Source organism: Acanthaster planci, linkage group LG20 (genome assembly GCF_054643075.1).
Source record: "Acanthaster planci isolate LZ-2023a linkage group LG20, COTS_SCS, whole genome shotgun sequence".
NCBI classification, from domain to species: domain Eukaryota; kingdom Metazoa; phylum Echinodermata; class Asteroidea; order Valvatida; family Acanthasteridae; genus Acanthaster; species Acanthaster planci.
Window position 1 is genome coordinate 2,991,338 of NC_141796.1, and position 14,565 is coordinate 3,005,902.

Consider the following 14,565-nt stretch of genomic DNA (forward strand, 5'->3'; position numbering starts at 1 on the left):
ATAGAGAGAAAAAAATGGCTCACGCCACAGAAACACCAAAAAAGTGGTTCTTATGTGGTTTCCGTAAAAAGGGTCAACCACATTAAGAGTACCTTTGCACACGCTTATATGGCAATCCCCCCCTCTTAAGATCTGCGGTTGTCCATGCTTGGGATACCACGCACACTTCCCAACTGTAACAGTTATGCTAAACAGCATTTGAGGCATAATGTGTCCGTGCCAATAAACTATGTGTGTCTGTGGTACATTACCATGACTGAACATGAAATGATCACTTGCCTTGAACCCTGGGAACGGTGTTGTTTGTATCAATTGCATTATATGATATCAAAAATGAATCCATGGGTAGCAGTGGCAGGTAGTAGACATTGTACCCTGTGCCTCAATAGCCCCTCGAGATGACAAGCAGAGAGAGCCTAAACTCGACACGCCCCTCGAGATGACAAGCAGAGAGAGCCTAAACTCGACACGGTCGTCTGTGCCCTCATGATTCCGGCTTGTGCATTATAGGGTTAATGAATTAATCTTAGATGAAATTTACTCCGGCGTTATAATCCACGCCATATGAGCGAAATTTGGCGCGTACACTTTGTGCTGACCCTACCGTTCTTCGTTGCTTGCCCGATTTTGATGTCAGCCTTTAAAAATAAAGATGATCAACGAAGGGCGCTGTATCATTAAAAAACGCGATATCTCGCTTGAAGTATAGTATGCACCCTTTGGCATTTCGCCGGTTAGCGCACACGCCTACTTTGAAAACTATGCGCATACGTCCATGTATTTCTTTCCAAAGTTGAAGGATCACATTACTATACAGTAGACTACAGCCCTTTTAGTATGCAACATTTTTAGCCCGCTTGGTTATCTGGAAATGATGTGCACCGTCCGAGAGAAAAATGCTTTTTATTTGGCAGCATTCTTTGTGTGCCTGAGTAGCATTGAAGAGCTCTTAAATTAATGGGAGATGTTGCATTGAAATTTATCTTTCCTCTTTAAAAAGGACATAGCCGTCTTATACTCCGTGAGCACAGTAATTATTCCATGGCACTGACAATTTGAAAGGTCATGATAGGGTAACACGAAGGGGTGAAAGTGTGGAACAAAAAGGTGTGAATGGGGAGTTCGTGTGTCCAGCAAGAGAGAATAATGTCCACAAAGACGGGCCAGGTTATGGGTTTAGGTGGCAAAAATTAGAGCTTATCGCGCACTGAAAGAATAAACATACACTCCTTTTTACACAGTCAGGAAATCCAGGCTTATCGTCATGTGTGTTTCGTGGTGGGCATGCGCTGGGCATGCGCTGGATATTGGACTTCAAATCAAATTACATCAGCTCGGCTCACGTCATTAGCCGAAGTCAGTGTCACTCAAAACCCAATTAGAGTTCACCAAAGTGTGACCGAAGATTCTAGACCACATCGTCCCTGAGGGAGCCCGATCTACGTCATACATAATACCACCGTCATGGGGCGGGGTCAAATGCATGGATTTTGCAGTCGCGGATTGATATTCCGCCTTAAGGTTTCTCTACCTGCCTCATCGGTTGTGCACGACCCTAGAGTGTAAAGCGTAGGTATTCTTTATTGTAATCAAGCATGTTACGTTACTTTATAATGTGTTTTGACTAAGATACGGCGACTAATTATGAAAGAAGAGTTATACAGGGTTTTAATGTGGGGAGGAGCTAGAATCGTGTTTGACTTCCTGACTTCCTCTCCTGCTTCAGAACTTGGTCTAATAATCCTCTTATTCCTTGTAGCTTTCTTCAAGAAATGGGAAAAATTTATACAGAGCAATGGGAAACTCATTTACTCCACTACCCAAAACATGATGTATTTTCATGGCGGCTTGTTTCGGAGGAGTCAGATATTGATAGGCCCAACTTTCATTTAATGCCCCCTACGCAATCTGAAGACGAACATCAAGACTCCGCTTGGTAAAACGTGGTTGGGATAGGATGATTTGAGAAAATGAGGAAGAAAAAAGTTAATTTAATTAAGATTGTACCATGTTGTTACTGCGTCGCTGGCAAATGTATGGAGTTCGTGTTTTCGGCACGATTAAAGCGAACGCGAGTAAAAACTTTTCTAAGATGCTGTCGGATCATTCCACAATGTAACAGACTTTGATACAATTGTAAAATGACCTAACAGAACACAATCCGATAGTGTTACGTTGTTGCTACCTGTATAACGTGTGCGGTATGCTTGTAGCGGGCTGCCGTCACGTTCCCGAGCGTTTCCTCTACATATGGTCTGAAACAATACACCCCATCAGTTATCTGATATGGGAACGACATAAAGGTATTACTGATCGAGCTGCGTTTGTACCACGTCTGAAAGGTCTTACTACTATTTCTAGTCACTCTGACCTTGTTACGTCAATTTTAAGCATGTTCAAAACCTTTGGAACGACCTCTTATCCATAAAGACCCTACCCCATTGCTAACAGTTCCCACTAAGTTCTTACTACAGGTGAACAAGATGTTGTCACCACTGGCCACGCTCTCCTGATCTCTTGAGGACGCAATAAGGCCGTGCTTGATTGTGATGGGGATTTAGTATAAAACCAGAGAAATGGGTCGTGCTTTGTGTATTTCCAAGCCTAACGCCCTCAATAGAAAAAAAAAACAGAGCAGTAGATGGCGCTGTTTGGTCAACCACAGCACATGCACGCAGTGCTTGCGAGCATTTTTCTTTAAATGTGAATATTAGAGTTGCGTGTTTGTTGACAAAGGGCAAAAAGTAAATCTTTGCTAACATAGACTGTTGGACGAAAGGCAGTGTAAATCTCAAGGGAGACGATTGTCTACTGCTCTTGTCTCATTACTTATGGATGTTGTTTGTGATTTGATTGAATCAAATCAATATAAACTAACCTGATGGTAGGGTGGACCCAGTTGCAACTCTACCAAAGATGCCGCAATTCATACAGCAAGCTCCTGGCAACCGGGAGGCGTCGGAGTGTAGAGTCGTACATCAACCCTAAATTTGCCTACCTTGAGAAGTGTCCAAGTGAGGATGATTAATGATCACGATGGTCCCATCCGGTAGTTAGGTTTAATGACTCAAATCACGCAAGAGCTGCTGAGGGGTCTCTCTACTTGCCCAATACAAACAGTAAAATCAAAGCCAGCAGCAACAACATGTAAGTATTCTGAAGGTTTTTATTAATTAAATCTTAACTATTGTGCACTTGCAGAATGCTGCCCTATTGAATCGGTTCTCAAATTCAATTTGTGTCATTTACAATTTCTAAGACATCCCTGTAACTTCAAGAAGAAACGAGGAACTCGTGGTTGATTTCACTTTAAAGGAACGAAATGCAATTTGCCGTCTTAAAGAGTCGGCGAGAGAGGATGTTGACGGAAGAACGGGGTTAGATTTCTTTTTAATAGCATGGTCATCAAGCTAAGTCTCGGGCAGGCTAACTGCGACGATGTGGTCGCCATTAAATCGTGTTTTGATTGCCACAAAGTTGTAACGGGCTACGCTGTCATTATGCAAGGTGTGCACATTATGTGTTTTGTTTCGACACTCCAACGTCAGAAGAAACCAAGTCTTTTATTGCTTATATCTTTTGTATATTGCTACCTAACTCCTTCCCTTAACTCAAGTAACAAACTGGAAGTTGTCAGGGAGCATGTCTAAACTAAATACCGTTTAAAGTATAACCTTCAGGAATGTTGGATTGTCTACCAGTAACGTTCCATTTCTTCGTACCTTTGAGTTAGACTTGAATAATTGGGATTATGTTATTTGCTTTTTTCTTCATTCCAAAGTTCAAGTTTTCTTTTGGCAGAGCTATCTCCAGATAAAATCAGAGTTAAGAATTCTAAAGATGTACTTACCGTCGGGGAGATGTTAATTTTGAAATGCGGGTTTTGCACTTACTACTACGTATATTCATAGGGAGTAAAGCTTGTGAATTTCGGCGGAAGCTCTTAGGCAACACCGAGCATATAGTGTTATGAATGTACGATGTGTAAGGGCAAAACCCATTGAAGGACTATGATCTTCTGCCGGTAAGCTCTAACTCTGAAAATTTTGTCTTCAGGCATTTTTACACCAAAACAAAAACAAATTAAACCGAACAAAAAACAACAAAAACAACAACAACAACAACCAAAAAACCCGAAGAAACCCCACGGTCTCGACCTTTGGCATTTGGTCCAATGCATAACCATGGTATCCACGCACCACACACCCATTCTTCCCAATTTCTCCCGCGAAGATCCTCGAACACTCTAGGATCAGTGGAAAGCCTCGTCACTTCTCGTGATTTCCCCAGTGTACCGCGCACACAGACGAGGGAAATCATCCGCAGACGATAGCTTGATTCGGTTTGCCGCCTTTAACCTTCATATTGTGTCCTGTTCAGGAAATTTCCCCGATATTCCCTGCAGCTGTTACTGCAATCTGTCCGCGGGCTTCGACGAGGTACGCAATTCTGAATGGATTAAATTAACTTGACCTGAACACGTACAATGACTAGAATTGAGGTAAACCTTCGTGTGTTGCCTCTTTTTTGTAATTAATTTTATGTCGGAGGTCTTACAGAATCAGACATCTAGAGTGATTTTAACTAACGTCGGTGATACTCTTCGCGACTCTTCAATAACGTTCCAAAATGTCTCCACGCATTTTAGTACAGAATCTAATAATGTGTATTGCAAAGAATCGCTTAGTGGTATTTGAAATACGTCAAATACTGACTTTTCCTTATAAGGCCGGCGTACTTTCTCAATGGCCCTAAGCTTCCGGTCCAGCCTTGGTCCCCCCCCCAAGGGTCTTGTGGTTAAACTAGCCACTCCTTAATTGAGTCTCATTACTTGGAAAGCGGCTCTACTCTTGAAGGTAAATCCGTGCCGCTGAAGTACATGTAGCAATACGACATGTGCTATTGCAACATGGTGATAGTACCCTCTAAGGAGCATGAGGTTTTTCTTTGCTCCCTACCTCTAGTCACTAAACTTTTCCATTTATATTCATTACACGTTGCGGTCTAGATTCAAAGAATCCAAGATTCAAAGAATCTAGAAGATAGTTGTGATCGACAAGTCGTGTCTCGCCTTCAGAGCGGTCCGGACCAGATGTAACCCCAACTTCTGGTTAGCCACATGCACTTCAGTTCCGGTGACAAAAAGTCACTGTCCTTTGGAACGCGGAAAATTCGAGGGAACATATTTGGTAAAAGGCTCGATTGTAGGAAATATGATACGGCGACTGGCAATTATTTACCCCGCATTCACTTTTAGGGCCCATTCTTGTCGGAACAAAAGCCGAAGCTCTTAGTCTGCGCTCACAAATAGTCCGGGCTTTTAAGCCAAATGGCAATTTTTCCTGCCTTCCACTTTGTCACCTTTCTCTGGGAACATGACTCGCGATTCAATTGGTTTTTAGCCTCCAGGGGATAAGGAAGTGGGAAACACTGTGATGGAACGCCGTCCAGGACGAGGGAGAGAGACGGAACACGTACGTACTGTCATGTGGCCGTTGTCACGTCTGCAGGTCCGGGACGGGTAATTCATCCGTGACGGTAACAGTCCAAAGGGTTTCTGCAATCGAACGTTGCGTGGTATTGTTTCGCGGGGAAGTAACAATGCTGATGGTGTCTGTATGCTTGTTCTTACACGTAAAGATGAGGTGTTTATGGGAAACAACCATCCTTACAAAGTCTCAAGGAATACTTCATGTATATCCATCACTAGCCTTCACTGAAAACACTGCTGCTGCTAACGAATGTTTAAAGTATATGGGGTATGGGCAAAGACAAGATGCTATCGATTGGAAAGTTCTACTACCTCAATTGAGAATATACTGTCTAGAGTCTGGGTGATTGTCAGCAGACTGACTGTAAACCAATGCGTTTGCCCTGCCGTTTGCTCGGCGGATGCCGGTCTGCCATGATCACGGTGAGAAGGAAAGTACAGCAGGGCCTCGGTTGTCTGGTCGTCTCTAGTTAAACTTTGGTTGCACACGGACCCGCCTGCGGTCCTTTCATTCTGCTGGTTTTCTGCGTCCTGTTTGTGTCGGTGCTGATTGCCGGTAAATAGGCCGGTTTGATGGACAGGTGGACCGAACAGCCGTCTGCCTCTTTGCAGAGAGGCTCCAGCAATCGTCACCTAATGCAAGGTATTCGACCTGGGACTGTCACATTGAAGTCGTTGCCGTAAACGAGTGACCAGCATTGCTGGCAGTGACGCCTGATACAAACCAATTGAAAGTCCACAGAGTGTGAGATTGAACTCAGGTTTCACGCTGAAATCTCAGTTTTTGAGTCTTGGAGAAAAACCCTTGTAGGTGGAAAAATGCTTCCATCACAGAATTACAAAGTACCAGCATAATGGGAACCAGTAGTGGATCCAGCATATTCAAAGAAAGAGCGGCTGCCTGGTACTTACAGAAGGGGGCGCCCCAATATGGAGAGAAACCTGGACGTACGAGCGTGGTTTATTTTTTGCTTTGGTCTTTTGTTTTTTTAAATTATTGAACTATACAAAAGATTGTATTGGATTCACTTCCTGGAAATCTTTTTGTTGGGAAGAGAGCGAGTGATATTTTCTACATAATATATTCCCCCTCCCCAAATCGAATATTGCCAAACGTACGTGGAAATAAGGGTCGATCTCAACCATTAATGTATAGCTGCAATGAATTCCTCTAAGATAATTTTTATTCAACTTTGTATACTTTTTGAGCGTATGAAAATTCCTTGATATTCCTGTTTCAAAACATTTTGAGCGAGGGATGGATACTTGCAGATTGATGAATCAGTAAGGACGCGAAAACAGAGTCCAGCAGACACAAATGTGACTTTTTGTGTCTTTCTGAGTGTACTGACATCACGGTTAGGGTCACGGATACGGAAATCCTCTTTTGCATAAAACACTAAGAAGACAGTAAAATGGCCTTTCAAATAATTTAGAGTTGCAATGAAAACAGGGTAAACTGAGACACAAAGGTGCATTTTGAAGATTTGTATTGAACAAATTGGTTGCAGCTACCCTTTAAATTTTGTTCCGACTGTCTGTTACAAAATAATCAGAAAAAAATTCAGGAAACGATCAGTTAACAAGTGAATTCGGAAAATGAAACCTGGGGTATCCATCATTAAGTCCGGTACCTCAATGGACTATTGCTTTACGTTTTGTGTTAAAAGTACATACAGGCCCTTTTCATATCTCCTTAGCTTTCTGAAATTTGAGCAGGAGGTTATAGCCATGTCAAAATGACGTTATGTTGTGGTCAAGCCCGTTATTGGGGAATGATTTGTGAAATTGCAGCAGTGTGGGAAGGCTTCGAGGATCGCAGCGACCGGAAACCGTGCATTTTCTGCGAAACACCTTTCGCAGATCGCGGCGACCGGAAAGGTAGTCTGAACCCAATCGACAAGTTTGGAGATAGATATTTGATCACAATTTGCGGTTGCAAAAACGCAAGTAAGCTTTTGCGGAGTCACTACGACTGGAAAACAATTGTGGATGCGAGAATTTTCCGACAATAAACTGCTCTGGCCGTACTTGGACCAAATAAATCATGTCTATGCCTGAATTATTTGCTGTCTTGTCGCATAGGGTAATAAATAACGTTTTGTGGTCAAACTTGTTATTGGGAATCTAATAATAGTGTTCCTTTTCTCCGTAGTCTGTATACGCAGGCATGGCCGATTTCACATTGCAGTTTAATATCAGTTGATTCTTGAAGGAATTAACAACCCACTTTCTCAGGGCCATCAATTGATTTATCTATCCAAGTCAGTCAACAGGCCCTGGAAGAGAGAAGTGGGTAAGCACAAGGTAAAGGAAACTTAGACATCTACATTATTTACAAACTTGGCAAAGTTATACATGGCGTTGATCCATTTAGTTAAGCTGGCAAGGTTTCACTTTGTTTCACAGCCACCCTACAGCAAATACAGATGTTGGAAATTTACACACGAGGCAGGTGGAAAAGGAGCACATTTAGTTGACTTTCCATCTTGGCAAATGGCACATTCTTACACATGTTTAAACTGTAACATATCTTGGCCAATGAAGCACTCATTCGGCCTTTGCATTTAAGGATTTTAACAAGATACATTTGTGATGCTATACTGTGGCCGGTGTGGCTTTTAAAATCTTGTTTTTACCTTTCTAGCTAGCAAAGCTTGCTTTGTTGCCGTGAATTGGTTTTATTATTTTTTTTTAACATCTTGTAATTTCTACTTTTTTGACAGGTAATTACAATTACAGGAGAATCTCTTTAAATGTGACTTACCATTTCACTCTACGGTATGCACATTGTCTGATACTGAGGGCGCCTTAAAGACAACAGCCATTTCGATAATACATATTTTATTTCCCTCTTGAAAACAATGCATTTCCCGCGTTTATTTCACTATTGACACGGGGAAAACATGATATATATTTCAGAATTAAAAGAAATAATAATGATAATAATAAACGTCCTTGTCGGGCGTTAACGTCTTCAGCTTGGTCATCGGCTTTATCTTTTAACAGCGGGGGAATCCCAGACCACATTAATGAAAATCTGTTTACCCAAACACACTTTTCAATCAAACTCGTCCCCTGTGGTTGCTTAATTTCCAGCATGGCTTCTAACAATAACTCCTTGAAAGGCATCCTGATGCAAAGAAGCAACGGTGAGGACAAGGTTATTTGTATTTTTAGTGTTTTCAATCTCATCCTGTACCATACCCGTTTTCACATTTGCTCTGAATTGCTACCTTCACTTTCTCTCTAAAACAATCCCATTTCTCTCATTTGATTACAACTAGAAAAGGGTAATAGCGAATATTGCTTTCTGATATATCACACAGCGAAGAACAGACTCTGTCTTAATCAAAAACTATTCCTTATTAACATATAAATATTGATTTTTTGGAGATACGCACATGATCGAATGTCATGGTGGGGAACCATAGCCTGAAGGAGGGGGGGGGGCTCTGCTCGACACAGTGGGGGCAAGTTGACGTTTCGATTACCAGCAGAGAAGAGTCAATGGGCTCTACAGATTATGAGACTGGTCCAAACGTTGACCTGAGCTATGCTTTTAAAATTCGGTTTTCATTTTGCCTTTTGAAGAGAAATTTGGTGTATTTTTTATGTTGTTGATATTTACATATTCAAAGCGATGCAGTGTTGTATTTCGAGAAAGAAACCTGAATGTTGCAACTATATTTTAGCATTATTGCAGGATATGTTGCGCGCGCTCGTCAGGATTTTTCAGATATCGAGTGCGCTAACGTGGCTGTGCTTGGTTTGGGTCATCAATGTTGGCAGGGTGGATTGATTCGCTGAGACAAAGAGGGATCCAGGGCACCACCACCCACCCCCACCCCTTAGCAATGAGGGTTTTTTCTAATCAAGCCGAGTGGAGATATTAATTGTCTTAAATGGGAGTTGTTTTCCATGGAAAGAGTCATTTTGTTCAGGAAATTGTTTTTAGGCTGCTTTATCGTGACTGGTACAACAAGTTAATTCAAAATTGCATCAGTGACGCTGCTTAATTATTTTGCCCCCCCCCCCAATGGGTCTGGATCCGGCCTTGCTTTGTCAGTTTTTGACATTTCGAGAAAAACACGTTTGAAGTTGGGCCTGTTTAAATTCTGAGGCAAAATACGGCAGATGCCAATGCATTAAGCAAGAAATAGCCAATTGAAATAAAAAGTTTCGTATGTTTTTTTTTAAATAGTCGACAGAGATTCGATCCGAGTTTCGGTTTTGTGTGCTTATTTTTGCAGGATGTGGCAAAGAATGCTTTAGGTTTTTGCATTCTTTGCAGAAACATGGCAACTAGATATAGCTTGTTACAGTTCATTGCGTTTATCTTCTTTTTTAATTGTGTAGACTTTAAGATGTTATCTGGATTGGTTTACTAAATCAACCTAAAAGAGAAACACAAAGCACAAAACGTCATGAACCAAACACGTATAAATGCAATTTTTGATCTCGCTGACGTGGGCCGGGCCGACTGGGCTCCAAAGGACGAGACCGCCACAGTATTGTTGCCATGACTGACTACACACGTACGCCTCGCTCAGGATTTCGTGTCATCGTACGAATGGCCATCACAATTTTATTCGAATATCATAAAAAGAATACACTTGTGCTCAGCCATTTACAGACACAGAAACTGGGTTGAGATTAAGGTTCAACGTTCAGACACCGGATGACACCATACAGCGAAGACTGGTTCCGAATCACAGAAATTCAAACGGCATCGACAGGTATCGCTTACGGTCCAGATACCAGACTGTATATAGGTCATTTCGTGGAAATAAAACCGAATTGTCTACAGGTTTCAGGCAGTGACCTATCTCAATGCGTCAGTCCGTGAAATATTAATTTTAAAAGTTGGAGAGGTAGTTCAATATTTTTAATTAATCAAATTAATTTATTTAGCATTTTAGAGCACCTATAAGTTTGAAACTTTCAGAAAATAAAGATTCGATCATGCAGAACAAGAATATGCTAAAAACCGAAATTTGTCAAAAATCGAGAAAGGTCAGATCGTGGTGTGATCGACGATATGTACACACCACTGTTGTAAAAGCTAGTCTTCATTTACACTTGAAATCGGCATTGTGGATTTATGTTGGCTCTTATAAAATCACTTTTCTCTAACAAATTAAAAGAGGTTTAATTCTCCCAATAATATAACCAACACTTTCATACCAAAATAACCTGTCGTCTATCACTACACCCGATACTTGTACTCAGACCCCCTTTCAACCTAATTGCCCTCACTATCAGAGGAGCACATTCTTTCTTGTTGCCTCTAAAATGAATCAGCTTTTCCCTTGTCTTACAGGGCGCTCACAACAATCCAAAACCAATAAATACGGTCAAAAAAGCGCTGTTGTTGTCATCTCTTAAGAGACCAACCATGGTTGTATCACCTGCTAATTTAAGCCACGACTGATCAGAACTCCTACGATTTACAACGTAAGGCGTAAAGAGCAGTGTATTGTGGAACTCGTGGAACTAAACAAATCGTCGAGTCACCTGAATTTATTCGCGCAAACTGAGTGCGATCAGTCACATTATTCAGACTCCAAGTCAGTAAAATCTGTGAGGAATGCTGACATCTTTTAACTTCTGACCAAGAATGTGCGATTGTTTGGCGTAGAGCGCAGAAGAAAAGTCAGAGAATATAGCCCTAGTGGAATAACTTCGGCTATGTTTTTCTAAACTCGAATGTTAAAAACTAGCAATATCCCATCTTTGATACCTCCACAATAGCATTTCGATGTTTTACATGAAATATCTCATAGTTTTGCAGCTTTGGATGGGTTCGACATTTTTCAGAGTAGAGACTAATTTCTTTCCTCAAACATGGCATTTGCAAAGCTCCCTGAAAGCCACTTATCATACGCATACTTTGCCAGGCGACTTTCATGTGTTTTTGTAAAATAATTTCCATTCTAAAGTGAAGCTGCAATGGATTTTTCTTCGACACAATGTTTCTACATTTTTGTACTTTTCTTCAATGTACGAAAACTCTTCTATACACCTAAAATGGTTAAATGCATTGAAAAGTGCACACTCTGAAACAATTAAACTTACCAAGGGCGCTGTTGCTGTGAAGTCTTCTAGGGAAGAAGGGTTCCGTGCATAGGCATTTCGATCTGCTCAAATTGTGAACCCAGAATTTTACCAATAGAAAATATTTCTGAGGAAGGGATTGATGGTTTCTTATTGATAACATTCACATAAACAACCATTAAGCAGCGAAAAGAAAACACTGCAGGACATTTTTGTGTACACTCCAATGAAGCATTGTGGCTTCTTCCTGAGATAATATCACAGTTTTGCTCATGCATATGCATGGAAATACTCCAGATAAAAACAAAAAGGCATTAAAATACCATTTGAAATAGATAAAAATAAGGTTTGCTGAAGCACCAAGTTACAGGTTTGTTAATCAAAAACACTGACTGCAGCTACCCTTTAAAATGTTGCATTGCTACCCTCTAAGGCTGCTTTGAATTCTTCCTGTAGTAAAGAAAAACTAATGCAATTGAGGAAAGATGCAGGATAACAGATGGAATCAACGGGTCAAATTAAGCTTCGATATTATGTGGTAATTTCGTAAAGTTGCAGATTCATCAGAAAACAAAAAGGTAGTGATGTGGAATAAAATCCACTGACCTCATCTTTCTTCGTGTGAATGATGAGAAAGCTTCATTTCTAAATTGAAGGGTTGCGTGTTTGATGAGGGTTTATACAGCGACCCTCGTTAGTCTGCCTGCGCAATTAATCACCGTACATTAGGCACTAGAGACGTTTTTTTTTTCTCCTAGGAAATACAATTCATTGCCTGCTCTAAGAAATGACAATCAAACATTTGGCCTGCACAGCGACGTATCAACAAACAAACCATACGCTGGAGGAAATTAGCGATTTTGGTTTCTCCTCTGTGGTTTTTCTATAGACTTCCCGTTAAATTGTCTTAACGCGTCTTATCTCATTTGTATGTATTGAAGAGAGAGCAGGTGTACGTGTTTCAGTTCATTAGACTTACGATTGAAGGAGAAACTTTTAAGATTCATGGAAATAATAGAGATTGCTTTTAAATAAAATTGCTTTATGGACCTTCTCAGGCTTAATACAATACAACATTGTTTTTATATCTAGGTTGCAGCTTCGGTTGTGTGTTGCATTAATTTGGAGGAATAAAATTTTGTCCTTCCCTGCTTGTGTCCGATGGCAAACCTAGCAACTGATATGCAATTCATTTTACGTCGGAGATGAATTTGTTTCCTAGACACGAAGACATTGAATATAGGAAAATGAGATTACTACAGCAGCATGTGCCCATGGTATGCTCACGATGGGAACGTGTACAAAACGCCCACTGCGTGTTAGGTGTTGGTAAAATTGAAAGATTCATGTAACATGACAACAGCTTACAAGCAGTCTTGGTCGTTGTAAAGTGACCAGACACGTAGCCAGATATTAGACTGGGTTGAGGTTTACTTTGCCCCGGTAAAGTAATACTAGGCTGCACAGAACTAGAAAAGTGCTCTTCGAGTAGAATATCTTTTTTGTTTAAATTGAATGAACCATTTAATCAATAAACTCTAACTTATTGTTCTTTGCGGCAAGTTTCAAGACAAGATTAAAAGCATTTTCTTCTCAACCATTCTTCGCAAATAACTGTCAGTTCTGATTCAGTGAACAGAACAGTCGTCTGGTCCCTAAGATTGCCGGTGATGTAGTTATTTATGGGTTAGCGTGTTTGGGAATGCACGGCGATCTGTTTTTCGGTGTAAGTGAACTGATGATGGTGATTCCGCGTTGATGTGTGTCTGATGAGGTTTTCAAACCGGCCTATTTTGAATTGGTGAGGCCCGCCGGGCTGGCACGCGGGTCTTCCTCGCACCTCCTTTGGTGCGCGCCGTGGACGCGCCATGGTTTCTCTCGTGAGCTTTCTCGTCATCGTTTTGTGCATGTTGCCAGTGGCAGCAAAATGTAGAGACACGAAAAGGTGCGACTTGGCCAGGGGGAGGAATGCAAAGGGCTTTTTACAACAGCATGGATCTTAACCTGCTGACTAGTCTCACACAAAAAACAAAAATGTCTGCTGGCATTTTCAAAGTTATGGCATTTTTAAACGAGGTCAGGCTTCAAGTTGTTTTCTCTAAAATTTGGTGAAAATGAGATCCAATATTATTGACACTCAATAGCAGTTTAGTTAAAGTTTTCTCTAGGCCCACCCCTTCCAGTTTTTCCCCTCCGCCCATCCCCCCCCCTCACTCATGTACGTAAAGACTGATTCCTTAAATCTCCTTCTATTGAATGAGGTGGGGGTAATCGTGATTCTGTGCACACTTTTCTTGTAGCATTACCTTTGCCAAAGAAAACACTCCACAGACGCCCCCAAGTTATGAATACATTTCTTTCTCCCTACTCCCCCCCTCCATGAAGAGGCGGATGCTGACCGCACTCAGTGGATAGCCCAGCAGCCGTTGTGGTTAGTCTTAACAAATACAATTAAATTTCCATCTAAATACTGTCAAGCCTTAGATTTTGTTCGAAACATATACCACCTCAGTAGGCATTGATGGTATACTTTTCCCAGTACTTTTTTTTGCAAAGCAAAGCAAAAGCGTGACAAGGGTGAACGGAATTATTGGCTAGAGTAAGAATAGAACCCTTCCAGACAATTACATTTCATATGTATTGTTGGTGTGACAAGCCCTTTTTGTTAGTAACGGTGGCTTTTGTTTGTTTGTTTTTTGTTTTGTTTTTTGCATAAATGTATCTGTATGATTATTACGCCAATACGTTTCTTTTGAAGGAAACTATCCGGAGCACAAAACACCATTCAAAATGTTTAGGGGATTTGGCTTTTGTAATTATTCCACCAAATATAGCCTATTTAAGAAATTCCCCTGAAAAATTGTAAATTGGGAGATAACTACGTGTCTTGATGCCCCATTTGTTACAGAGTAACCTGGCGTAACACAAAGGTGACTGTCGAATTAGCCATGCCCCTTCCAGAAAAAAAAGGACATTAAGGCCGAAAGGACCAATATGCCTCTGTTAGCCAATCATTT

At 41.1% G+C, this 14,565-nt stretch overlaps 1 long non-coding RNA gene across 2 annotated transcripts in view; it reads left to right on the plus strand.

Annotated features, from left to right (window-relative positions):
• Positions 1-2,688: 2,688 nt before the first annotated feature.
• LOC147795842 (uncharacterized) overlaps positions 2,689-14,565 on the plus strand; it is a 29,826-nt gene continuing 17,949 nt past the window's right edge. The window contains exon 1 of one of the 2 annotated variants that reach the window (XR_015423558.1): positions 2,689-3,147. This is a non-coding gene — a long non-coding RNA (uncharacterized LOC147795842). The remainder of the gene's footprint in view (positions 3,148-14,565) is intronic. The other variant, XR_015423556.1, reaches the window with a different exon arrangement.